Source organism: Pezoporus occidentalis, unplaced genomic scaffold, assembly GCF_034315485.1.
Source record: "Pezoporus occidentalis ecotype Australia unplaced genomic scaffold, CSIRO_AGI_Poc_V1 ctg82, whole genome shotgun sequence".
In the NCBI taxonomy this organism is placed as follows: domain Eukaryota; kingdom Metazoa; phylum Chordata; class Aves; order Psittaciformes; family Psittacidae; genus Pezoporus; species Pezoporus occidentalis.
In genome coordinates this window covers 1,421,041-1,446,244 of record NW_026916181.1, presented here as the reverse complement: position 1 = coordinate 1,446,244, position 25,204 = coordinate 1,421,041, and the positions used below count along the sequence as shown (strand labels likewise).

The window sequence follows — 25,204 nt, the reverse complement described above, 5'->3', positions numbered from 1 at the left end:
TTTGCTGGACACGAAGGTGGGAAATCTGAATGGGATAGGGAATTCCCAGCAAGGTTTTGCCTTGTGTAAGTGCTTCTTTCCTTTGATTAACAACACTCACCTTGCTGCTTGATTTCTATTTCAGTAACAGTGTTATTTCTTGTAGTAATCTGAATGGGGATAATGGTAAGCATATCTATCAAAAATGCAAACTATTCAATCAAGCATCAGTGTAGGATAATAACATTCTACCTTCAGCAACACTCCAGCTACGTTTTAATTTCCTCCATTATGGGGGCTGTTTTAGACAGCAATTCATCTGACCTGATTTAGATATTTGTGTTACGAAGAAGCGAATTTCACTTTTATTTCCTCAGCAGTACTGACTATGGTGACATAACTTTTGCATGTGCAGAGTCTTGTCTGACTGACTTATTTGCAGGTATTTGCATATACTTAAAAACTTTAGCCACGTTATCCCTTAATTTTCTCCCGAGAAGCTACCCACACTAAGCTCTGTATTAAAATATTTCAATTTGTCAACATTTTCTTGAAAATGGCCAATTTTTTGGAAAGCAAAAATGTAGTATTAATTGTGACTTAGCCTGAGTAGGCAATATAACATTGTACTGTATCTCTCATAGGATTTCACTGGTGGTTTTATTCATGGCCGCTCCAAATAGATTTAACTGAGTGAAAAGGAAACTCTGTTCCCAGGCTATTTTTTATTTAATGATATCCATTAGAGTGGTGTCATTTTTCAAGATAACAAATAAACATAGTGACCACTAAAATGGAAACCGAAGAACCTTTGTGGAACTCATTCGGGAGATATGCTTGACAGAGCTAACAGCTGAGATTTCATGATAAAATGCAGATCTAGGTTCCAGTCTCAGTTTTACTAGGATTTTCCATCGTGACAAGTCATATAGGGTAGGGGATTTTCCATATCTATAATGCCCACCTATGTCAGGACCCTGAGTACACTAACAGGCCTGAATTGCACCATCCAGCCTCCCCTGGGAGCTCCACTCTCCACTCACTGGTCCAGGAGGTCTGCTTAAGTTTAGTGAGAGTATAGACCAGCCTGGGCTGTGGTTTTCCTCAGCTCCTGGCTTGTTCTGCCCACAAGGAGAAGCCCTATTTTGCTGCTCTATGATATCTTCATCTATGATTGTCATCTCAAGCTCTGTATAGTCAACAGAGACAAACAGAACATAATTCATCTTACCCTTAAATGGACATATAAAACATTTCAGACAAATAGAGCTTTGTTATATGCTTATTTTTCTTCAACAGAACATTCAGATACAGCTGTAACTTTTGGCACGTGGAAGTAAATGGAATGCTTCCCACGTTTTGAAAATGGCCAAAGGATCAAATCAGCTACTTCATAGTTCCTTTTCATTAGGTGAGTCATGGTAACAGCCCAGTACTGAATTTTAAGTCCAATGGTGTTGGCAAGCTTGATGTGTTTAGCAGAAGCCACCGCCAGAGAGAGAGGCTAAGAGCACACACAAAAGAAGCAGAATTGAGCAATGAGTGGAATCTGGGCAGAAGCCTAGCATGACTACAGGCAATATTGAAGAGCAGTAGATGTGCAGCCTTTTCCCCTAGAGAGGAAGGAGAAGAGGTCAGAAATGATTAAATGGTTCCTCCAAAATGTGTTTCACACAGCTAATAAATGTCAAAGTGCTATGGAGCATCATAAGACATGGACAAGGAAATGGACAAGATACTAAATACTTGGGAAAACAACAAAAAACTTCCCTGACCTGGAAGCCACAAAGGCAACCTGTTTACAGTGCTTTTGAAAGAGAGAGCTGTTGACATACAATGGATACTATGGCATGCTGCCTTTTACACGCCGCTTCCATGACAAATGCCTCTAGCCTTTGGACGGCTCAGAGTAAACTCTCTAGTAGGAGGGGAAGGAAGAATGTGTGATGCTAAAAGCAAAGAACTAAACAATTGGAGGAAATGCCTTTGAGATAACTCCTGGGGAGCTTGCCTATCTCCTTACCTAATAAAATTAGTTTCCCTGGCCTACATAAATTTACTGAGACTGCTTTTCTCCTGGCACTTTTCCAGACTTTGGAACCAGTGCCTAAATGGTGCTGACACAAATGATTTCCCAAAGAAAGCTCAATCCTGCCTCCTGTCTTTCCTCAATTAATAATTTCATATTAAGTCAATGAGAATCCACGTCTGAAGTCCTTTCCAAAAGCAGGTGGCACAGGAAGCTGCTGTCACTAATACACTTCAGCAATCTGTAGCTACTCATAAAACAAGGATCCCTGTGGGTACAAGTAATGTCAAACAACACCAGTTCCCTTGCTTGAATGACTGGTCTTCAGATACACCTGGGTCATCTGGAGGCAGTGTTTTGGTAGGACTAGCTCAGGAAAAAGATTTGTATTCAAAGTGTAGTCAAATATGGCTTAGTCAGTAGGAGTACTTCTATGACTTGTTAAGCACATAGGTCATTGAGGACAGAGCCTTTCCTTTAATCAGCCAGACAGAACCTGGAATCAGCTTTCACTAAAATGATATTTTCATTCATAGACCATTAATTTTGTGTGTTGATTCAACCTCTAATACATTGAATACACATGGCCTGAATGTATGTCATGAAGCCATCTTTCTTGAAATCATCTTTCTTAAAACCATCTAATGAAGACTATTCCTAGCTTGTGTTGAAGCAGTTGTAAACAATAGGGTTTGGGTTCTTTTTCTGCTGCAACCTGGAAATTGTAAGCCATAGACTGACATCCAAGATATTCTTTGAAAGGTCAAAACTTGCTAAAGGAATTTAACAAAATATGACTTACATCCAGCTTTGAAAAAACATTGAAATGTTGCCTATCTTTGTCCATTTGAGTTGGCAAAGACATGACCACACAGAATACACACACTGTAAAAGCAGGCATGTAGAAAGACTTATTCTTTACCAAAGTCTTGACTGAAGAATGTTTATAATTTTGCTTCTCTCTCTGTATTTGTCACCTTCCCCAGAAAGTAATGGTTTACATTTGTGTGTCCATTAGATTTTGTATAAATTTCATTCATTTATCAGCTGAGAGAGACAGCTAACAGATAGCTTACATCATTGGGTCACCATGCCCATGAAGGTCATGGAAAGATTTAAAAAGGAATATGAAGTACTAACATCTTTCTTGCAGGTTTTTTTTTTTTTCAATATATTGCAGGAAGTTGGCTCCTCCAGGATATGGGAACGAGAAGTGACTTCTACCAGTAACAGCTGGGTAGAAGGCTGTGGATGATGCAGGTAACTACAAATAAGCTAGACACTTTTGGTTTACTTCATAGTCCACAGATAAGGTACAAAGTATCAATTTTCCTTTATTTGGATAAAATAAATTAATCCTCAAACTCTCTGCCTATCTATTGTTTCTTTATTGAATATGACATCTGTTTAAAATGTGTCTATATTTTATGTTGAATATAAATATCTTTTGGTGCACTTTGATCATGGCTGTAATAAAAAATAGCAGCTCAGTTATTGCTGCCCAGTAAAAGAAATGCTAACAATTACTAACCCAAATTGCTAATGCAGTACTGCTCCATTACTGAACAAACTGAGCTGCTTCTGACACATACACTTGCTTTGCAGGACAAGTTGATTGGAGAGTCAAATAGAGTATCTGAACTGAGAATGTGAGGCATATGGACTGTGTAACACAAGCTGTTTGCAGGATGTAAAGCAATTCATTCTAAACAGAAGTGACTGCTGAACCACAGCCAAGTTTTGAAGTGTCTGCCTTGTCTGGGTTAAAACATGGAAGAAGGGCACTTGGGGATAAATGTGAAAAAAAAAAGAGTTTTAGGAACTGTGCATAAATGATATCTCCATCCCACCTCTGCATGTTCTCATACACAAGCCGTGAAGTCATTAATAAGAACATATAGGGTAACCAAATGCCTACTCCATCTGCCTTACCCTCCTGTGTGCGGGGAGGGGCAGGAGCTCCCCGGTCTCTCAGTCAAAGTGTCAGTGCACCAAGGGGATTGCTGGAAGACAGCTGTGCCAATTTACACCAGCTGAACATCTTCCTTGGAGAAATACATCTAGGAATCTAGAGGTCCATCTCTCACACACACACCCCGTCCAACTTGCTTAGCTGGGAAGTCTAAACATCATTTTTAAGACTGTACAGTCTGTCAGGAAAACCTCACAGCAGCCTCACAGCAGAACTTGCTGGGCTGTGAAAACCTGGACATTGAGCTTGTCTCAAACACTGCTTACATTTTTCATTATTCTGCAATTATTCAATATACACTCTTATACCATTCTCATTACCAAACAAGAATGCTGATCCTCTTGCTTTGGGAAATATACAACATCTGGAAACAATACTCACATGTGAAGCTGATAACTGGAGTAAAAGAAACAAACAAACAGCAAAAAAATAAAGTCACAAGTTAACAGCTCCACCTTGTACTCAGCTGAATTCTTCTGAATTTCCTTAATGTTAAAGTCAGTTCTATGGGCTCTGTATTTATCAGGGACTTATATATTAAAACAGCAGCCCGTCCTTCCTTTCTGTAAGCACATGTGCTGTTAGTAGTCAGGGATGTAAGAATAGCTGTATGTGTTCAGTCACAGACCCGTCCAGCCCAGTATCTTATTTCTATAAATATTCAATGTAATTTCCAAGTGCAGATGCCTCAGAGACTGTAAGGATAGGCAAAGAGCATAGTGATAGTTCCCCAAATATTCTCCCAACTTCGAAGAATTTACAGTTCAAGTACTTCCTGAAATACGGGGGCTGTCTTTCTTCTCAGTAACTCTTCATTGATGCTACTTCTATGAACTCACCCATTTCAACCCTGAGCCTATGGCAACTTTGAGTATCCAAAACATCAAACTGTGGGGAGTTGACATCTTAATAGCTCACTCCCAGTTCTCTGCAGGATTTAACTGTAGTTGTTCTTCCTTTCTATTCAGAGAGTAAACCAATAACTTTAATTCGTCATGAATTTTGGTGTTCTTAGAAGACTTCAGAGACTGTTTGCAGGATTTGAAATCCTAATTACAGGTAAAATCAGCAGCAATGTGGATGTTATACATACTGGCTGATACAACTATCTCCAATGCAGACATCTCTGCCTGAGGTAATCACTGACAAGACAGACAGTGGAGTCTGGGTAGAACCTGCTATCCTCATCTCCTCCTAGAATGGGAGATGATTCTTCCTTGAAATGCTTTCTTCCATCCTTTAATCACGAAAGCAATCTGGGTCAGGTTACGATGTTTAAAATTCAAGTAAATCCCACCACAGATAAACCAGGCAATGATGACTGATATTTCCTTTCTGTCAGAAAAGACCCCACAAATTAATCAAAAGAGCAAATCACAGTGTTGTAGCAAACAGTCATGTTTGATTAAAGTTTTGGAGTTCATACAAACAAAATATTTTGCTTTCAGATCTACTGTTTGACTTTTTTTACTGGACAAAAGGAGGGGATCAGACTAAATGTGCACCTGCATGGTATAAATTTGGCTGGTACTTGTGGTCTTTCCACTCCGGCCATAGATGTCTGTATGAGACTTGTCTGTCAGATCCCAGCAGTCTCTGAGCTTCAGGAATCGGGCTGTTAGACAAGCAGAAAGGAGTACATGGCATTGAGCAAAAAGGGCAGATAAACAGGAGTTGAGGAGATTTACACACACTAATTCTTGGATAAACATTCTCATCTGGACTCCGGTCTATCAGTTACAAGCTGGAAACCCTGCCCTGCCTGAAGTTCAGGGCGAAGTTTCCCACTCATGCCAACTCCTCCTAAGAGGAGTGTCTTCACTATCCTCAGGTTTTTCCAGCACAAGAATTAGTATTAACTCCATTTAATTCAAAATTAAAATGAGCCACAGAACATTTACCTCTGCAGTCCATCAGCAGTAGTGGTACCTGAGCCTCGATTAGTACTTTGAGAACAGGCTGCATGAGTTGTTCTTGAAATACTGGTCCAGTTTATTGTAATCATCAGAGATCATCTCTTATGTTTCTCCACAGCCTCAAGCATTCATGTTCATACATGGCTGTGAGCTATCAGTCATCCCAGCAAATATCAAGCTGAACCTGCCTTGCACCTTCCCCAGCCTTTACTCTTAGACTTTCTCCCATCTCGTGTCCCAGCACACTACAGGGATCCCCCATCATGTTATCAGCTCTTGCATACTCTTAAATACTGAAGATACTGATGCTAAAGCAGCCTTTTGCTGTTCTTTGATTTTGGTCTTTCTTGACATTTGTTAAAAAAGAAGAAACAAAAGTACCTCTTCAAAGTGATGTCCTACATCCACTTTTAGGCACTGGAATAAAGACCAAGGTTTATGGTCAGAGCAGGACCAGCCTTGCAACTTGTGTGTATTTCAGCTCAGAAATCAGGTTACTTTTCTCTGAATATGGGCCTTCGAATTTAGCCTAAAGCAGTCTTTGGTTGTAGAAAGTTGCCTGTTGTTTTCAGGCTTGGGTTGAAATATAACACTCATGAAAGATTCTAGCTTGTGCAGTTTAGATAGTTTATTATGCTGTGTCTTGAAGAAGAGATATGAAGTCCTCTCCTGATCATCCCAGGTTCTATACTGAAGGTGAGTTATATAAGCTATAGAATTCAGGACACATCACGTATTATTGCTTGAGCACACTGCGACTTACAGCTGGCTGTGCGTCTGTCTTTTGCAAAGCTCAGGTCATTAAATGAATGCAAAATCTCAGGAAAACATGGGCTAGTACCCACGACTGCAATTTGCTCACAGTAGGCAAAGGATCAACTGGACTTCAGTAGTTCACAACAACAGACCAGATCTCTTTTCCTTGCTCCAAAAAGGACAGTTGCTTTGAAGCAATAGTGACTAAACACATTTTTTTCCCTCCAAGATAGAAAAGAAAAATCCTTATTTTTAAAAAAAATAAATAAACCAAACCCACCAAACCTTATAAATGAAAATTAAGTGAAAAATCCCACTGAAGGAGGATTTGGAAACAAGCCTGCCTACATGACATAGTGTAACTGGTATCTTTGATGGAGAGGAGCATACAGCACCAAAGTGCTTACAGCACAGTGCCCTCTTGGATTGCTCTGTACTTGCAACGGTTGCTCAGAACCAGGGACGCTCAAATGCATCCTCTGTGCAAGTCAGCAAAGGTGATTTTGGACATTGTGCCCCTCTGCATTGCGTTAAGCAACACAAGAAGGATCTGTGGGCTGCTGCCCGCTGCAGAAGTTCTCAGTCTGGTTCCTCCCCACCTACTCCTGCAGTGGATGTAACAGGAGAGGAGCTTGTGTCACTTTCCTGCAGACGTGCTCCTCCTCCTTTCCTATGCCTTCCTGATCACGGTCATAGGGAGATGATAATAGCTGTATTGCTGGGAGCACAGCCACGCTTTTCCATTTCCTCCTTTCTTGGAGCTGTAGGGTGCGGCTATCAGTGAAATGATAAATAGGAACACTGAGCAGCCTCCCACACTGATTTGCATCCTGTGGAGAGGCTGGGGCAGAGCCAGAAACACGGCAAAATGCTTTGACTTCTCCAAGAGGGGAGGGACGTGAAGGTGCAAGAAGGCCATGTTCAAAAGCACGCAGCACCACAGTTCTATGATCTCATCAATGGTGAAACCCTTAAACCTATAGATAGCTCAGTGTCCTTCTCAGGAATGAAAGGTGTGCTGCTTCTCCCCTTCTGGAGGCTGTAGGAGCCCCTTAGCCCAAGGGTGCAGGATTTATGAAGTTGACTGGCTGGAAACTGAGTTTCATGGCAGGCCCAAGGTGATGTTGGAGTAGATGTCATTCCTCTCTTTGCACGCAGCTTGCTTTGCCAGAGGTTAGCAGCAGAGAGGGAGGTGTGAAATACATGCCAGAGAGCAAAGTCATGGCGCAAGAAGCATGCTGGTGTGGTGCCAGCCAGAACCCAAAAGTGCTGCCTCCCTCTCTGTGATTCACTGAAGAGCTGACCTTAAAATATGCTGTGTTGCTCTTCCTCAAACAGAGACTGGCACCTCCCAGCATGATCCTGGCACCTCACAGAGAAGGTGCCAGCACTTTCCTTGAAAACCTACACCTCTGGCACCCTCATTCAGATCCCTGAGAAGTGCAGAGCACCGCAAGCTCTGGACATTCATTCCTGATGACTGAGAAATGGATTCAGAGGAATCATCATGAGCCAGAAGGATTTGAGTAAATAAGGTGTCAGAAGACACCAGATTTTTCCACCTGTCCCCACCCTTTGCTGACAGCACACAGCCATGTCACTTCAGGTTACGGTGTCCAGATGCATCCTTCTTGCCAAGGAACAACAAACACCTCTGAGGTGGTCTCTTCTCAAGCCCTGTGAGGGCAATTCCTCGTGTTGAGTGTGTTTCCCTCCTGACTCATTTCCTGTTTTGCTCAGACAGGAGAGAGGCACCTGGTGACCAGCATGTGCCAAAAGTTGCATCTTTGGGGTTTGGAGAGGGTTAGTGGGTTCCCTGGATCACCAGACTTCTGCACTTGCCAGGAAAAACACCAGCTGACCTACTGGAAAGTGGGGCAGACGCTTGGAGGTTTGTAGCTCTTCAAAGCCTGCTGGTGTGTGTCTTAAACTCTACTGCTCCTGGAAGCCTGATACCCAAAGTTCATGCTCCTGATTGGGCAATAAGATAACATCTGTCATGCCATGAAGTGGGGTGGCACCTGTACCCCTCTCTCCACTGTGTACAGTAGTGGGTGGAGGAGGAGACTGGGAAACCCACCAGGCAGAGGTGCATAATCCTCACCAGCACTAGTACGCCTGTCTGCCAGCTCTTTCTGTCAATTGAAGTTAAAGTCCCAGAGCAGAAGAGAGAAGAACCACGGTGTGAATACCCAAATCAAGGACCTTTGTAAGGAGCATATGGTGGCAAAATATACACTCCTAGAATGTTTTGGGTTGGAAGGGACCTTAAAGCTCATCTAGTTCTAAGCCCCTGCCCATCATGGACAGTGACACCTTCCACTAGACCAGATTGCTCAAAGCCCTGTAGGGGTGAGCCATCCAAAGCTTCTCTGGCTAACCAGTTCCAGTGCCTCACCACCCTCACAGCAAAGAATTTCTTCCTAATATCTAATGTAAATCTCCCCTCTGTCAGTTTAAGCCCATTCCCCCTTGTCCTATTCCTACCTGTCTTTGTCAAAATCCCTTCTACAGCTTTCTTATGGGCCCCTTTAGGCAGCTTAGCTGCTCTAAGGTCTCCTGGGATCCTTCTCTTGTCCAGTCTGAATAAGCTCAGTTCTCTCAGGCTGTCTCCATAGGAGAGGTGCTTCAGCCCTTGGAGCAACTTCATGGCCTCCTCTGGACTTGCTTCAATGTCCTTATGTTGGATGCTCCAGAGATGGATGCAGGACTGCAAGAGAGGGTCTCGCAAGAGTGGAGTACAGAGGGAGAATCTCCTCTCTCGATCTGCTGGCCGCATGGCTAGTGATTCAGCCCAGGATATGGTTGGCTTTCTGGGCTGCAAGTCCACATTGCCACACATAACTAACAGGATGAGTTTTCTACTTAGTGTGGGGGCATCATGGACTTCTTGGTGTACAGGGTAGGTGGGAGGGAGACAATTGCTTCTCCCATCCTTCTGCAGTGACAGGTGTCACATCTCACATTGTCCCTGACCCTTCACAGACACACCGCAGGAAGAAAAAATCTCTGGAGAAGAAAGTCACAAAATAGTTTTCTCTCCTTTTCCAGCTGTTATAAAAATACACAATCCCCCCACACACACACACACCCTCCCCCCAGCAATACCGATGGGCTCATCTTGGATACCCATATGAGGAGTCAGGGAAAGGCAGAATTAGACAGGATGGCTGTTATTAAAAAGCTGTCCCACCATGTGACTCCGAGAAAACATTCTCCAAGCCTCCTGAATAACGAGAGGCTGTTACTGCCAGCTAATTAGCAGCAAGCTCATGGTTGCTGGAGTCCCTTGCTGCAAGTAAATGAAGTAAGAACAAAGGAAATGGAATCTACTGAACAGAAATGTTATTGGGGGTGGTAGCACAGGACAGTTCCAGGAATAAACTTAATAGGCTTAGTAGTATTTAGGTGTAACTAAAAAGAGCAGAGGTTCACATGCTACTTGTTAATTCATTCCATCCTCTTGAATGAAAGCAAAGAGAAGGGACGTAAAATGAAGAAATCCATGAAGTGTAAGAAAAGCAAACATTTAAATGTCTTCAAAGGGAAGATAAGTTATTTCAAGCAGCCTGTAGATATTTACCCTCAAACAGATCTTAAGGGGAAAACAAGGCAAGATTGAAAGGGAAGTAGGCAGCTTAAGGTGTCAAAAGGTTTGGAGTCAGTCTTCATGTCTGCCGTCCTTCCCCGCAAACCTTAGACAAGTCACTTCATCCAGCCTATGTCTTTCCACCTTCTGCTCCTGTCCACCCTCCTTGTAGATACCTTTGCCATGTATTTCAGCGGAGAGTCTTGCAATAGCTCCATTGGGGAAAGCTTTTCTGTAGCCGCACTTATTCTGAAGCTGATGTTTTCATGTGTATTTCTTTACCTCTTCATACTGCCTGTGATAGGGGGGTTGAAATTGGATGATCTTTAATGTCCCTTCCAACTCTAACCATCCTATGATTCTGTATGATTCTATGATCCTATGATTCTATAATCTTGTCTGTGAGTTAGTTGATTGCTTTTCTAATCATTGGCAATCCTTTTTATTAGTAATTGATAAACAGTCTTCTTGAAACCATGAGCCTTCGTAAAGAATTGTTACAGGACAGAAGTAAGCCTGAAGCACAATTTTTTTGTGCAACTTAAGTTCCTTACTCCCTTTGGCTTTCAGGAGATCTTGGTGTTCAAATGCCACCTAGATCCTGGGCCTGACAGCTCCACAGGGGAGGGTTCAGGTCTGAGGATAAATCCATCCTTCCTTTTAATCCACAGGCAGCCTGGGACCTCTGCCCTTGAGTATTTACTTTTTCCATTATTTGTACCCTTGCTCAGGCCCAAAAAGAAAGGATACTGCAGAGACTGCATAGGCAGCAGCAGTGTACTGCCTACATTTTGAATCAGTAGGTGTTCCAGATTCTTTTATTTCAGTGATCTTTATCAAAGAAAAACCTTCTTTGAAAATGTATTTAGCTGAATTTTATCTGAACTTTCTCCAGCTCTAAAATCAAGATGAATTCTTCTCTTACATCTTCTTTCTTACTTCTTTCTCTTACAGAAAAAGAAAGCACCATTTCTGTGGTAAGGTATCTCCAGGGTGAAACATGTCTTGGACAACTGCAAATTTTCAGCCCAATTTTCACAGTCAAATTATAAACCACGAAGAAAAGGTGGAATTTACAGTTTAGATAGTAGATTGCTTATAAAATTAATGATGTTAATGATGGCAGCTGTAAAAAATATATGGGCAGATATAAGTTCATGAAGAATAGAAACATATTTATTTGCTTTGGTCAGGGAGAGAACCTGTGATTAAGTCCAGTGGCCTAATGAGTTCACAGCTAATGGGTCAGCTATAGGACCTGTCCATGTGCATAGTCTTCAGATGTATGATGTGCTCTGGCTTAGCTAACCCTTAATGGGAAAGGGGTGAGCTTTGACCTTGCATTTGGGGTGGGCAAAAGGCATGCTCATACAACTGTGTAATGGATGGCAGTTTTAAGCCACATTATCTTGACTGTGTTTGAGCTCTACCTCCTCATGGTGAAAGTAAATGCTGTAGGTATGTGTGGTTACACTCTGTCATCCTGGTCTGAGAAGGCGGGGAACTGAAACTATTTTTGGCAGCAAGAAATCGCTAAATCTGAAGGGTTTCAGTCTCGTTTCTCAGCCCAGTTGGCATACCAGCCATGGGGCCTGTGATTACATGATCACCTCGTAAAGGACACTAGCCTCACCCTTTTGTATTTTATGAGAACACAATTAATTCTTTCTTGCACATCACTGATGAGGTCCCAGTTGTAGAATCATCACTGGTGGTACAAACCAAAGAGTTAGAAGTGACCCACTGGGACTTTCTTGCAATGTTCATCCTTGACACTGGTTGCAAGAGAATTACTTTTTGGTTGTGGATGGAACCTGTAGCATTTGTAAAACAGACAGCTTGCAAAATAGATGTAGACAGTAGGTTATGGTGGCCACCTATAGTCTTATTTAATTCTCACAGGCTTCATCCTGCATTCTCTTAATTTCTGTCCACTCCCTGCCTATTCCCATGCCCAGGCTGTGTTTAGGCTGTATGTCAGCCTTATCAGACCATCAGACCATTTTCTGATTTCAACCTGAATGACAAGAAACCTCTTACACAGTGTGACTCTCACAGGGCCTGTGAACTCAGTGAATCTGATCTGTGTAGTAGTGAGCTCCTTAGATGATGATGAAAAATGTTTTTTTTTCTCAACTTGTGATGTTCTGTGTACTGAGTACACCCTGGTTCATAGCCCTCTTTTGCTAAGATTTGAACAGATGATTCTATGATTCTGTGATTCACCTAAACCCGGTTCACCTAAGCACTAACATGGCAGACTTTACAATGTACCATACAATTGTTCTGATACTTATCAGTTTTACAGAGGGAATTCAGCAGTGGGACATGCAGCTTGAGGGTGTCAAGCAGATGATCTTTGAAGTCAGGAATTGCAACTGAAGAGGTGACAGTCTGAGGATGCTCATCCCAGCTCTCCGGCTCTTGGTTCCTAACTCATAGCACAGCTACATCAGGAGTTATCATCACATATGATTTTCTTCAGTCCAGAATCAACAGGATAAAACTCATGAAACTAGTTGAAGCAAATCTGCTTGAGTTCCCACTCACATAACCCATTAAGTTGTCACTGTAGGAGATATATTGGTTAAATGCATTGGATAGTCATCTTAAAACAGTCATCTTAAATCATTACAATTGGCTCTACAGCTTATCTAAACATTCAGAACAAAACAGATTTCTTTGCTTTCACAGACAGTAGGAACTTTAGGTCTTTAAAGTAGAGGAGTCTTGCTGATGTATTGGTTGAACGCATTGGTAGGTTTTAGTGGTTATTTGGAGGTTAGGAGGCCTTGTGTTTGTTTGTTGGTTTGTTTGGTTTTTTTTGGTGTGAGAGTTTAATAGAGATAAAAACAAAATCAAAATCACTTATGTATCACTTAGCAATCCAACAGTGAAGATCCCCAGGATCTACACAAAGAGAGATCATTCTATTTTTATGTGTATAAGTGGATTTGGGTAGTTCTCCTTAGTTATCCAAGCTGGAAAGCATTGGATGCTGTTTACTTATTTTCTCAAATAGAAGTATTTCTTTTTAAAGAGAGATCTCTCATTCTGTCCTGAATGGACAGAGAGCCTGTCCATTCTGGGGAGAAACCCTGGAGTCAGATTTCTTTTCATGCTTAAATCTGTAAGTCACATTCTGCCACAACTTTGCTGTGGGCTAGGGGATGAGAGCTAGAAATGTGCAAATAGACACATGGAAAGCTCTACTAGGGACTCGAGAGGTCACTGCTGGTACCTATGAGAAAAGTTGGTTAGGCAGGGGACAACATTGCAATGAAAAACTGACAATTCAGGGTGGACTCTGAAGTTAGAAGACAGCTTCCCCAAAGGGTCTTGTATAGATAAAGCAGTACTCTGTACTATTATACAAGTTTCCTCATGTTCTGCTCATGTGTGATAATTTTCTTACTGATTCAAGACATCAAGCTTCTTGCTGTCCTGACCTGCCTGCCAAAAAAGGACAGTGGTATTGGTGTCCAAGAAGAAAAAATTACTCAACAGTTTATTCCCCTGCATTGTAATATGTATTCTACATCACATTTTTCCTTCTCCACTGGTCCCAGATGACAAAGGCTCCCCCTCTGCAAGCTGCAAAGCAGCCTCTGTTCAGGAATGTCATTACTAGAGGGGCTTTAAAATAAAGCAGGGCACACAAAAATGTGATGACTTGTCAAAAATGCAGACTGCAAGGTGTTTAAGGCATGAATTTCCTCTTAATGAAGCCTCGCCAAGGGAATATTGCATTCAGCCTGGAGTGCGAGCGATGATGTATCACAAATTTATGGCTGTCCCCTAGTGTTTCGCAGAGTGAGGAAGGGGGCGTGAAAATAGTCACACAAGGAAGGGCTTGTAAAATCACCACCATTCAAACCATTGCTTGGCCCTAAGCCATAGCTGTCAGGGGTTTTCAGAGTACTGGGGTGCAGCACAACTCAGAAGGACCACCGATTAGATGCAAAAACCTGTGTGGATTTTGTCTGGGTGGGCAGCCCACAGATGTTTTGGGTGGGTAAGACATTGCAGGGGTTTAATCATTTTCATGGGCTGCATTGAAAAGGAATGCACTGAAATAAGTTATCAGTCAGAAAATTGCTTCTGCTGATCCCAACAGTCACATTCACCTCTTCTGCCCCAAAATAAATGGCCTGTTAATTCCATCTGAAACAGAGGAGAGGTGATGGCTTCAGCAATGGGGGTTGTGAAGTCTTCCCCTCTTGGCAGATGGGCTCTTTGAGTAGGAAGAGTCAGTCACCATCTGTCACTGGGACTGGTGCACATGTGTATCAGGCATCTTGTAACATTCATCACCTGCTCATTCCTGACTTGGGAGGGGGAAGAGAACCTTTTCTGGCTTGTTCCTGGTATCCACCAGGGATATTATCCACCATCCATGGCTAGGTGAGGGTGTCTTGGAAAGCCAAATTCAAGTGTGAGATAAACACTGGCTTGTGCAAAATTTCCTCAGTCTACAGGTAGATACAAGGTATTTCTATTGCTTGAGTGAGCAGGAATTCATTGATATATATGTGGCCATTTCAGCCTGGAGGGACACAGCCTGGCAGCGATCAAGCTCAGGTCAGATATTTATTCCCACAGCTCCTGCAGCCAGAGACCAACCTCAGGTAAGATTGTGGGCATTCTTCTGCTCCATGCTCCACATACCACATTATTTATTGTTCTTTATTTTGATAATAGGTCTACTGTATGTGGGGGAATTTACAGAACAGGAGAAAGACTGCATTTATGAGAGGAGAAGGGAGAAGTGTTTGCTTTGGCAGAGCCCTGAACACAAAGGAATTATTCTAGAAGATACATGCTGCTTTGCTACCATGAGATATTCTCCTTGCAGCCCTCCTGGAATAACCCTTGAGAACAAGATAGGATGCAGGATGGGACAGAAAAAGAGGTCAAACTTTACAGGGTTCATGAAGCTGTCTTTCTTCCTACAGCCTCACCAGTGACTTCCAAATTTGCCTGAGGTCAGAGCTGGGGCTGGCACTGATAAGGATGTGAGTGAACTTGTCTGCACAGGTGGAGCACGGGGATTGATTTTCTTTGGGTTGCATTTTCTAACTGGCTGCGTTTCACCACTGACGTCCTTCAGGAAATGGAATGTACACACTGGGCCATGTTCAACATCATTTAGAATCAGCAGAGTTGCAATAGTGACAACTTTGGTCCTGTAATGTTAAAAATGGCTCCACAGCTTGTTTCTTTGACTATCAAATAACCTTTCTTTCCGCATCATTCTTCTTTCAGGGGGGAAAGATGTCTTGTAGCGCCTGGAAGAGTGAGATTGTCACAGGCGATACAGGTAATTGCAGAAAGGAGCGTTGTATCTCTCATTTTATTTAGAGGCACATCAAGGTATGAGGAGGTGAAGCAGGTCACACACCAGGTCACTGGGATTAGAATTCATGTCTCTTTTCCCAGGCCAAGCCTTAATTTGGAGCCAAATTTGACTTGACAGTATCCTTTTAAGCCTGGAATTTTACAGGCTATAAATGTAAAATGATCAGTTCTGACTAGAACACCTTACTAACATTAACAAATGGAAAAAAAAAAAAAAAGAAGAAGGAAAAAGGAAAAAACGAATAGCATGAATGTATTAATTTCATGGGCTGATCTTAGTCCAAAGAGACAAAAAAGGTGGAAAAGAACCCTAAACCTACAGAATATTTTCAATCAGAAGTCAGACTTTTATCTTTCATGATTCCAAATCATTTGAGATCTTTCACAGGTAATTTGAAACAGCTGACATTTTCCCTACATGAAAGAATAAATATTTAATTTGCACTGCCGATCTGGGAGGAAGAATTCTAATCTTATTTGCTTAGCTTCAGCAGAGACACATCCTGCAATATCTTCTGTAATTACTGCCTCAGTACTACACATGGCGTAAATAATTTAATTAGGAGTCCCAAGGGGGAGGATCAGTCAAAAACAATACAAACCCAGTATTTAGAAAATGGGGTTTAAGTTCCATCCACTTTTCTGGGTTAGTGGTTCCAAGGTGGCAAAAGCCAACAGCATCGTAAGGTCAGTTCCCGGAGGTATCTGGGATAATGGTTTCCATAAAGACAAGCTGGTGGTCCTTCCTAGTTAGATGCCTGTCAAGTCCAAGCCACTACTGCTCTTTTGAAGCTACTAGTCATCTCTTTGGCAGCCTCTGTGGGAAAGTCAAGGGTTAAATGTATTTCTGAGGAAAGCAAAAACTTGATTATCTGAAGGTGGCCATATGAAAGAGCCCAGCAGGCAAGATTTAGGCCAAATCTACAATAGTCATGATTGTATGGCCTTGTTATTAGATTATATGTCCTTCTTCTGTCTTTCTAACCCAACTTTTGGAGTAATTTTTATCATTCTTGTTTCTAACACAGTTTTAAGATCAGTTGGGAATGGGGTATAGCAAAAATGATCACAGATTTGGAAAAAAATAACATGATCAAAGATGGAAAGAAATAATTTTTTATTCTGGAAGTAAAAAGATAGAGGGGAAATCAAAGAACTTAAACTATCTTATATGCAAGGCCATATACTTTGGCTAGAAGAAGCAAACCAATACTTCTTCAGGGAAATGATAAAGTAATGGGACAGGATTTCTTTGTGCTACTGAAAATAGTCACAGAAGCAGCCAAGTCAAAGATTGAGTATGTTATCCTGATATGGACACTTAGAATGGGTTCAGTGAATCTTATTTTAGGAATGCTTGTTTACCTTGATCGACTACAAAGGGAGCCTTAGGTAGGTAAGTTCATCTCTAGATGTTTAAACAGCACCAGTTTACAGAGAGACAACGTGAATATTCATAGAATCATAGAATTATAGAATAATTTGGGTTGGAAGGGACCTTAAGCTCATCCAGTTCCAACCCCCTACCATGGGCAGGGACACCTTCCACTAGACCAGGTTGCTCCAAGCCCCATCCAACCTGGCCTTGAACACTGCCAGGGATGGGGCAGCCACAGCTTCTCTGGGCAACCTGTGCCAGGGCCTCACCACCCTCACAGGGAAGAACTTCTTCCTTTTATCTAACTAAATCCCCTCTCTTTCAGTGTAAAGCCATTCTCCTTGTTCTACCACTACATGTCCTTGTAAAAAGTCCCTCTTTGGCTTTCTTGTAGGCCTCCTTTAGGTATATTTTCTTTGAGATATTGTCTTTGGAAAAAGCTTTCTAGTGCCACCTGTAATACAGTGAAAGGATATGTCACTTTGGAGAAGGCATGGAACATTTGTTATTAGAGTACAAGTTATATATGAATATTTGCCATGGTAAAATTTCTGTGTTTGATGCTTCCTTTATGTGAGGTACAGCTTATGATCATTGAGATTTCTTTCAGATGGTTTTCTGAACCATCTTTCTTTGGGTAAGAATATGGCCTCTGCCAGAGAGAAGGGTTCAGAGATATTCATCCAAAGTTGACAGGAATTACAGAGCTAGGAGCAGAGATGTTGTTTAACATCTAACAGAGCAAGACCGGGGCTTACTGCCACAGTCCTTTTGTAGGATTTTAGGTGAGTCATCAGGGGTCTGTCTGATTCAGTTGCTCACACATAGGGCCATTTGACATGTCCTCAGACAGTCTGGCTACTCACCAGCTCATGAAGGTTTCCCATGGGCCTTGTGTCAGGTCTGTCAGCAATTTGTGCATGTTGCACACCTGAAGAAACCCAACTGGCTGCTGCTATTCACTGACAACTGAAACAAGCTCCTAAGATTGTTCTACAGCCAAGGAGAGATGGTACTTCCAGTGAACATCATTGTTCTTCATGTACTCAGAAAATCACCTGCTGAAGCTGCCTCTTGCTCTCCCTGGACTGTTGGTTTAAGAATTTATCTTGCCCTCTGGCTGATTTGGCAGACATGCAGAAAACACACAAACCCAAATATTTCTTCTCTGTTCAAAGTAGGATATTTCTTCTACAATGCACAATTTCAGTTCAGAACAAGCATGGAAAATAAAACAGGATCTGCATTTCAGAGAAGCGTGTATTGGTTTTCCATCACCTGAAATTTGTCATCTGCTGGACATTCTAGTGATGTCACTGTCTCCATAGTAGCAAACTGACATCACTGTGGGAGGATGGTGGCTGAAGTCAGGGTTGGAATTTGCAGGTTCATGTAGGAGATAGCCTTGAAAAAGCAACCAAGTAGAAGAGAGGAGTGAAAACCACAGACCATAAGTCAAATGATTCGTATGTGCAGTATAATTCATAATTTATGTAAATTATAGTTCCAGCTGAATGGACATCTTGGATGTCATGTAAAAATAATTTCTGCATAGGATGAGTATGCAATATAAAGAAAGTGTGGTAAAAGAGAACTAAAATCAGCATATTCTTTTTCCAGACTGGATGCTGTATCACATCACAGCCTCTAGAGTAGAAGCAAGGGTTGGAAATGGACCTTTAGAAACTTAGCTTGGTGCAATAGTATTTTCCTTCTACCCCTAAATATCTGGTAAAGATCATAACACAATGGCCCAGGCAAAATGTAAACCTTCAGCGTATTCATTTAATTGTGCTTCCTGCTTTCCATTCTAGTATTCCTTGGTTATCTTTTGGGGTTATCTTTTTTGACAAGCACCTGTTTTCCTCCATACCAGGTTCCATGATCATAAGAACCTCAGTTTTGCATAAATTTCACCAATGATCTTGGAATTAAAACTGAGATTCAGTCTGGTATTGGTGCCCTGTTTGACAATTGTTCCTTGGCTTCTGACACTTTTTATTCCTCTAGCTATCTCTGTGATGTTATGGTGATCTTCCCAAGGCAGTGACAGCCATCACGTGTACATACAGACAGACTGGATCACATCCCTGAGGTACCAGCACGCATATCAGCCACCTATTACTAAACATTGGCTCCATCCATGCTGCAGTCTGCATCTGCCTTTTTACTCTTCAGTCTCAGTGCAATTGGCCATACACACATGGATATCTCTAGTTCAAATGGAGACACTGACCTGTGTGGTCTTCATACAGTAAAAGGGAAGATTCAGGTGCCTAAATAGGCACCTAGTACCATTTGGTAGGCCATGGAGTGTCAACATGTTAGCGACTCCTCCAGACGGCTGGATTACCTGTAAATCTTGTGTTGCATCTGCCAGACCCGTATCAAACTCCCACCCTCTTTGGCATCTCCAGTGACCTCTGGCCATGGGTTGGCAGCTGATTTATGCCCATTTTTTACTTCTAACAGAAAGCAGATGATTCCTGTTGAGAGTTGCTTGCTCAACTCACCCAAGAAGGCATTAAAAGAGGGAAAGAATTGGATTTCAGCTCCTTAGTTTTAGAGTCTTGGCTCGAACTACTGCTCTATCCTACTTCTAGCTCTGCTGGGTCACATCTAAACATGTATGCTGGGCCTGCCCGCTCCCCTCTAAGCCCAGGACTTTTATATCCCATGCAGGGCACTTTGAACTAATTCCAACCAAGTCAGAAAGAGACATTGTTTCCTGTTTCTACAACACAGCCCACTCCTTAATCCTTTTATCCAGCTACTATTGTGCCAGCTTGTCCTTGTGTTCCTGTTTGACCTCATCTTGATTTTTTCACCCACAGGCTCCATTTCTACCCCCTGCAAAAGGCATGTGCTTTAAACCAGTAAAATGGAGTGTCATGGTAATGACTGCTACTGCTGAACCCAGGACATGGAGTTATGTGCTTTTAGGGAAGAAACTCTTGCTCACGTGTGCATAAACACACACACTCTACAGGTCAGCCTTTGCCAGTGGTTTCACCTCTTCCATTCCCCAACCAGCTGTGATACTGAACAAGTCACTTAACCTCTCACTGTCTGAGTTTACCCAGCCATAAAATGGGGATAAAAATACTTCACCTACCTCAGACAGGACACGTGGTTTAATTCCTTCGTGTTTTCAAAGTGCTTTGAGTTCCTGAGCTGGACAAGAATTGCCTTAAATTTTCTCAGGTGACTAAGGTTTGCAGTGTCCAATTTGACATATATTAAAATGGTCTTTCTTGTGCTTGCTTGATTGCTTCAACACCAGAACTTGCCAGGAAACCTTATGCAAATTGTTTGTTTGTGCTTTTTTTCTTTTAATAAGGAAAATGATTTTTGTGACAGAGAGCATGTATCTCAAAGAATCATTGTGTATTAGGACCTGGTTGCTGAGATTTTTGTCCTGTGTTGCTGTTGTCCAACTACAGGCAGATGCTGCAGCTTATCAGGTGGACACATACCAAGATCCAATGACAAAGAGCTAAAGTTCAGAATATTCAGGTTCAACTAAATCCCTGATTTTTTAGAGTCTGGGGTATTAACCACTAAAACAATTTCACAAGAAGGCAAATTAGATTTGCATCATCAAATGCCCTTCCAAAAGTGATGACCCAGGCCAGGAAGAATATTTTAGAGGAGCTGCATGGATGTCTGAACTCTCTATTACCTTAAGAGTAAGTTCAGACCTCTGGTGTGAACTCTTTTATTGCCTTATTAGTAAGTATAATGGCTGCTGCTCTGTAATAGCTCCCCTCCCACTTCCCACTACTTTTCCAGGCTGAAAGGTTAGGGAATACATGAGTAAATATGGCATTTTTATTACAGCGACCCCTGCTAAGGTAAGCAGCAAGTGTACGAGCTAGATAGAGATGGCAACTGAGAAGTACCAGGTAGAAGGAAATCTTCCCCTTCTGGACACAGAAGTAAGTGATTCTCCATCATTTACCAAAAAAGAAGACAGACGCTGGCTGAAATAATTGATTTTCATCTGTCTTTCCCATTTTCCTCAACAGCTACATGAGTTTTGGAGGCTGTGCAGATACATCTCTTATTTTTTTTTCCCCTCACTTTTCTTTAACATGCTTGCTTCATAACTTTTTTCACCTCTTCTTTTCATCCCTCACGCCAGCTTCTGCCATTCACTTTCACGTTACTGTGCCCTAACAGCAAATTAATCACCTAGTGCCAAAGGCAACATACATCACCCTGTGACTGCTCCTTCTGCTTCCACCCATGACCTTTAGAAACAAAATAGCCAAGTGCAAACAAGAAGAGATAAGGGCTCATTTCGAACACAGCATTCTTATTTGCTTCAGGTGTGATTTATAAAGTTGTCACTGAGTTCTGTTGGCAGCTGCTGATGCAGTAGGAAAAGTTGTTCCTGTATCCCACTCAGCAATGGGAAGTTATTTAACTCTTAAATTTCTGGACCAGACATATCCAGCTTCTGGGCAGAGCACATCACTCAGGGGATCCGTCAGGTGCCAAGCAGAGCATCCCTCCCAGAGCCACAAACCTCACAACAGCAAACAAATAAATGGTTTCTCCTCTCTTCTTAATAATCTGCATAGAGTATTTCCATCAGTTCCTCTTAGGTTCTTTTCCCCCAGCATTTTCTTAAGTACATACAGCTGTCCTAGTCTCACCAGTCTTTGTGAGTGATGCCAAAGGCTCCTTAGCCTTATGACACTTATCCCAGCATGCAGGTTTAGTATTTCTCTCTCCCCCACCCCCTTCTTGCCATTCATTTGAGGACTGAGAAGTGGCTGTAGGTAGAAAGTGGCATTTAGGTTGTTTTTACAGACATTATTACACTGTCAAGGCAAGGTGTAAGGCAAGGCTGTTGAAGAAAGGGATTTGACAAGTGCATTTATTTTAACAGGCAACACAATTCAGCCCATTTAAAAACAAGGCAAGTTTGCAAATGCTTCTGGGAATCAGCTCTGCAAATACTGGTGTCCATAGGTTCTCTAAAGTGTAATTAAGGCAGGAGTTGACTGACTGAAGAAAAATAGAATGTCAGCAATGAAGGCAATTATAGAAAAAAGCAGACCCTTTACACTACTGTTCTGTTTTGTGTTCTAGCCTAGAAATTTCCTTAAGAAAAAACCTTATGGCCTAACCACTCTGAAGCCAATAGTAAAACTCTTCACTGGCTTTAGCACTGCCAAGATCTAAGCCCCAAAATAAAGTCAATATCAAGGAAGGCTCCAACAACACTGTTTTTCAAAGGTTTCCTTTAGATGACCCTCCTCTAGATCACAGTGACAATCCATAATTACAGAAGCCTGAAGATGGCTTGAACTGGGATAATCCAACTCTGATAAATGCATGAGAATTATCTAGTGTAAGCTTCACCTACATCAACTCTCCAGTTCAAGTTCTCCCAGTCGAGTTTGCATTGTGTGCCCTTGTACCATGATTTGTCTTCCCTCACTCTGCAGGATGCCACTCACCACACTTGGCAAGCATGTTAACAAAAATGGACACAGACCACAGTGCCCTCATAGAGAAGGGCTTCCTTCATGGAGACATGACTCATCTCTGTAACCTCAGAGCGTGGCCATTCCTTTAGCACATAACCTCTTGTGCCAGCCTCTCGCATCTCCTAATTCAAAGAATATAGTACTTGGATCTACACACCATGTACAGAATCAGTTTTCCAGATTACACAAACCTCACAGAGAAAGCTCTTTCTTTAGATATCTGGCATAACGTACCCAAACTCAGCCTGGCTTGCTTCAAAACTTTGCTAAAAAAACAACCAAACAAACAAACAAAAAAAAAAAAAACAAAAAACCCAGGATAATAAGTTTTCATCAAATTCATTAAAATTAACCAAAATGTATTTCTTGACAGCAGCTTTTTTCCCTTTCAGGGAGGGTTGGAAGGAGCTTCTACCTCCAGAGCCTCACCAGTGGGAGATGTAGTATTAGAAACACAACCGGGCAGCTCCAAACTGCAATTATTGGAGCTCTCTCTTTCATTTTCTTTTTTGCTTCCACTCTTTTCCTTCTGAAAATCACTACACAGACCGTATTGCTTTCCACACTTTGGTGCAGGCACATTAAATGAAAAGCACGTAGATGTATTTGGAGAGGGGAGAGAAACACTGATTGCCAATGGTTTTGTGTATTGAACTGTATTGTAAATACTTCTCAAAACACTAGCAAGGAAATCATTACAATTACCCTTAATTTATAGATGGTGAAACAAAGACATGGGGATGCAAAATGAGTCACTGAAGACCATTCAGTAGATTCATAGCAGAGACAGACATGTCCTGAAAGCTCTTCAATAGTCACACACAAGACCTTACATTAGTTGTTTTGCAAAGTTTATAAAAATTACTTGTTTGGAGCCTGTGAAAAAGTACCCTTATAAATCCTGCTGTGATCTCAGAATATCTTTCTTCCCACCAGTTCATTCCTAATTGCTACCACAGCTTCATATAGATCTTCATAAGGAGAGTGCTCGCAGAAGTGTCTGTACCATCCTTCGCCAACAAGAGCTTCTGGGAAAGGCTTCAGGGATCCGCCAGTCTGCAAGACATGATGAATGCCATGTGATGTTGGCAGATTTCAGAAGCAGATGCACACCTGCTGACAGGAATTTCTATTTTCCACTTCAATTAAGGTGCAGAGTTAAAAAATAACCACAAGGAGCTGTTAAACCAAATTGGTAACAACCGTTTTCCTACCAGGTTACTGACAGCTTCTGCAAAATGTTTGCAAAAAGGTGTCCAGGTAGAAAAATAAAGCTTTAGGGCCAGGCCTGGCAAAATCTCAGTCCCCTCTAAAAGGTGCTAAATGTCCTCAAATCCCCATGGAGGATGCTTGCTAATTTTGAGATGTTATTACAGCATAAATGAGGTCACAGTCTGGGGAACTTGCCTAAATGGGAGAAAAACAATACCTTTGACATGGTGTGTGGCTTTTACCAGAAGAGCTGACCCCTGAGATGCAGCCCCACAGTCAGGATGGCTGGTTACAGTCCCAGTGAATGCAGCCCTGAAGAACGCTTGAGTTGTAGTTCCTACACCCAATAGCCCTGCTGGTTTTTTTAGGTGCTTAACTCCACTGCTGAGACACCATTAATACCCTCAGAGTTCCTCCTCAACATCTCACATGTGGGCTGTTGCATTTCATTCAACTGCTTGAACCCAGAGCTGTCCACAAACTGAGAGCTGCTCAGAGGGCTGGTTACAACTGAAGTAATTTGCCACTCACAATAGTTAGGGTTGCTTTTCTTAGTCATCTATTCCATTTCTTTCCACACAAAACAGTGTGCATAAACCTGGCCAGCTGATAGAGGGATGTATGACTGGTGTTAGCACCCACTTTCAAGAGAAAAGTGATGGTGGAGTCATAAAAGCATCTCTGCAGGGAGGATGCCAACCAGTGGCCTCTATGGCCCCATACTACATCATTCCTACAAAGAAGCAGATATTTGAAGATCCTTCTAATAATCCCACACTCCCTGAAATGTGAGTTTAAAGCTTCTGTTCCACCAAGGATTTGGTTACCTCATGAAATGGTACCTAACCGCTAGGTGTTGCAGGGCCAATGAATATTTGAGTCTAGGGAGCACAGACTGAAGCAAGAAGTGCTGGAAAAACACAGGATGTAAATGAACTCTCTTTCTTCTTAGTACATGTGCTTCAGAGCAACATTTCTGCAACATGAGAAGGGGAGTAATTCGATAAGTGATGCAGATGCTGCCTGGTGAGTCTTTCTTGGAGAAGATCTCCCAGACATGTACAGAACACTCATCACCTTAGCACCAAAAATATTTCATGTCTCTCAGAAAACACATTCTGTTCCCTGGAGCCCAATTTTTAAGATGTCATAAGTCTGAAAGACTTGTGACAGATGTAAAGACACATCCACTTAGAAATTTTTGTTAAAATCACGACAGCACATAACAACTGTCTGCACTGTTGACACACACATGCCCACACAAACACACCCCCTGCAACTCTGGTAGCTCTGCAGAGTTACCAGGTAAGAAGATAAACTCTATTCCACCTTGTTCTCCTTGAGGACAAGGGCTTAGAGAAGAGAAAATCTTTGCCAACCATCCTTCTTTCTTCCTGATTTCTGGTTGCTGACACCCTAACTCCTCTGTCCTGAGAAGACATATAGACAAGTCAGATCCTTTAATCTTCATGTTCCAGTAGACAGCCTTGTGAAATTAATAGTTTATATTACAA

At 42.0% G+C, this 25,204-nt stretch overlaps 2 long non-coding RNA genes across 2 annotated transcripts; one reads left to right on the top strand and one right to left on the bottom strand.

Moving 5' to 3' along the window:
• LOC134156133 (uncharacterized) lies at positions 1-22,200 on the top strand. The gene is made up of 3 exons (XR_009961832.1): positions 1-65; positions 3,189-3,268; positions 22,078-22,200. It is a non-coding gene; the product is annotated as an uncharacterized LOC134156133 (long non-coding RNA).
• On the bottom strand, positions 15,147-24,020 carry LOC134156134 (uncharacterized). Its single transcript, XR_009961833.1, has 3 exons — positions 20,939-24,020; positions 20,093-20,151; positions 15,147-16,416 (listed from the first exon to the last, which is right to left on the bottom strand). It is a non-coding gene; the product is annotated as an uncharacterized LOC134156134 (long non-coding RNA).
• Positions 24,021-25,204: the final 1,184 nt, after the last annotated feature.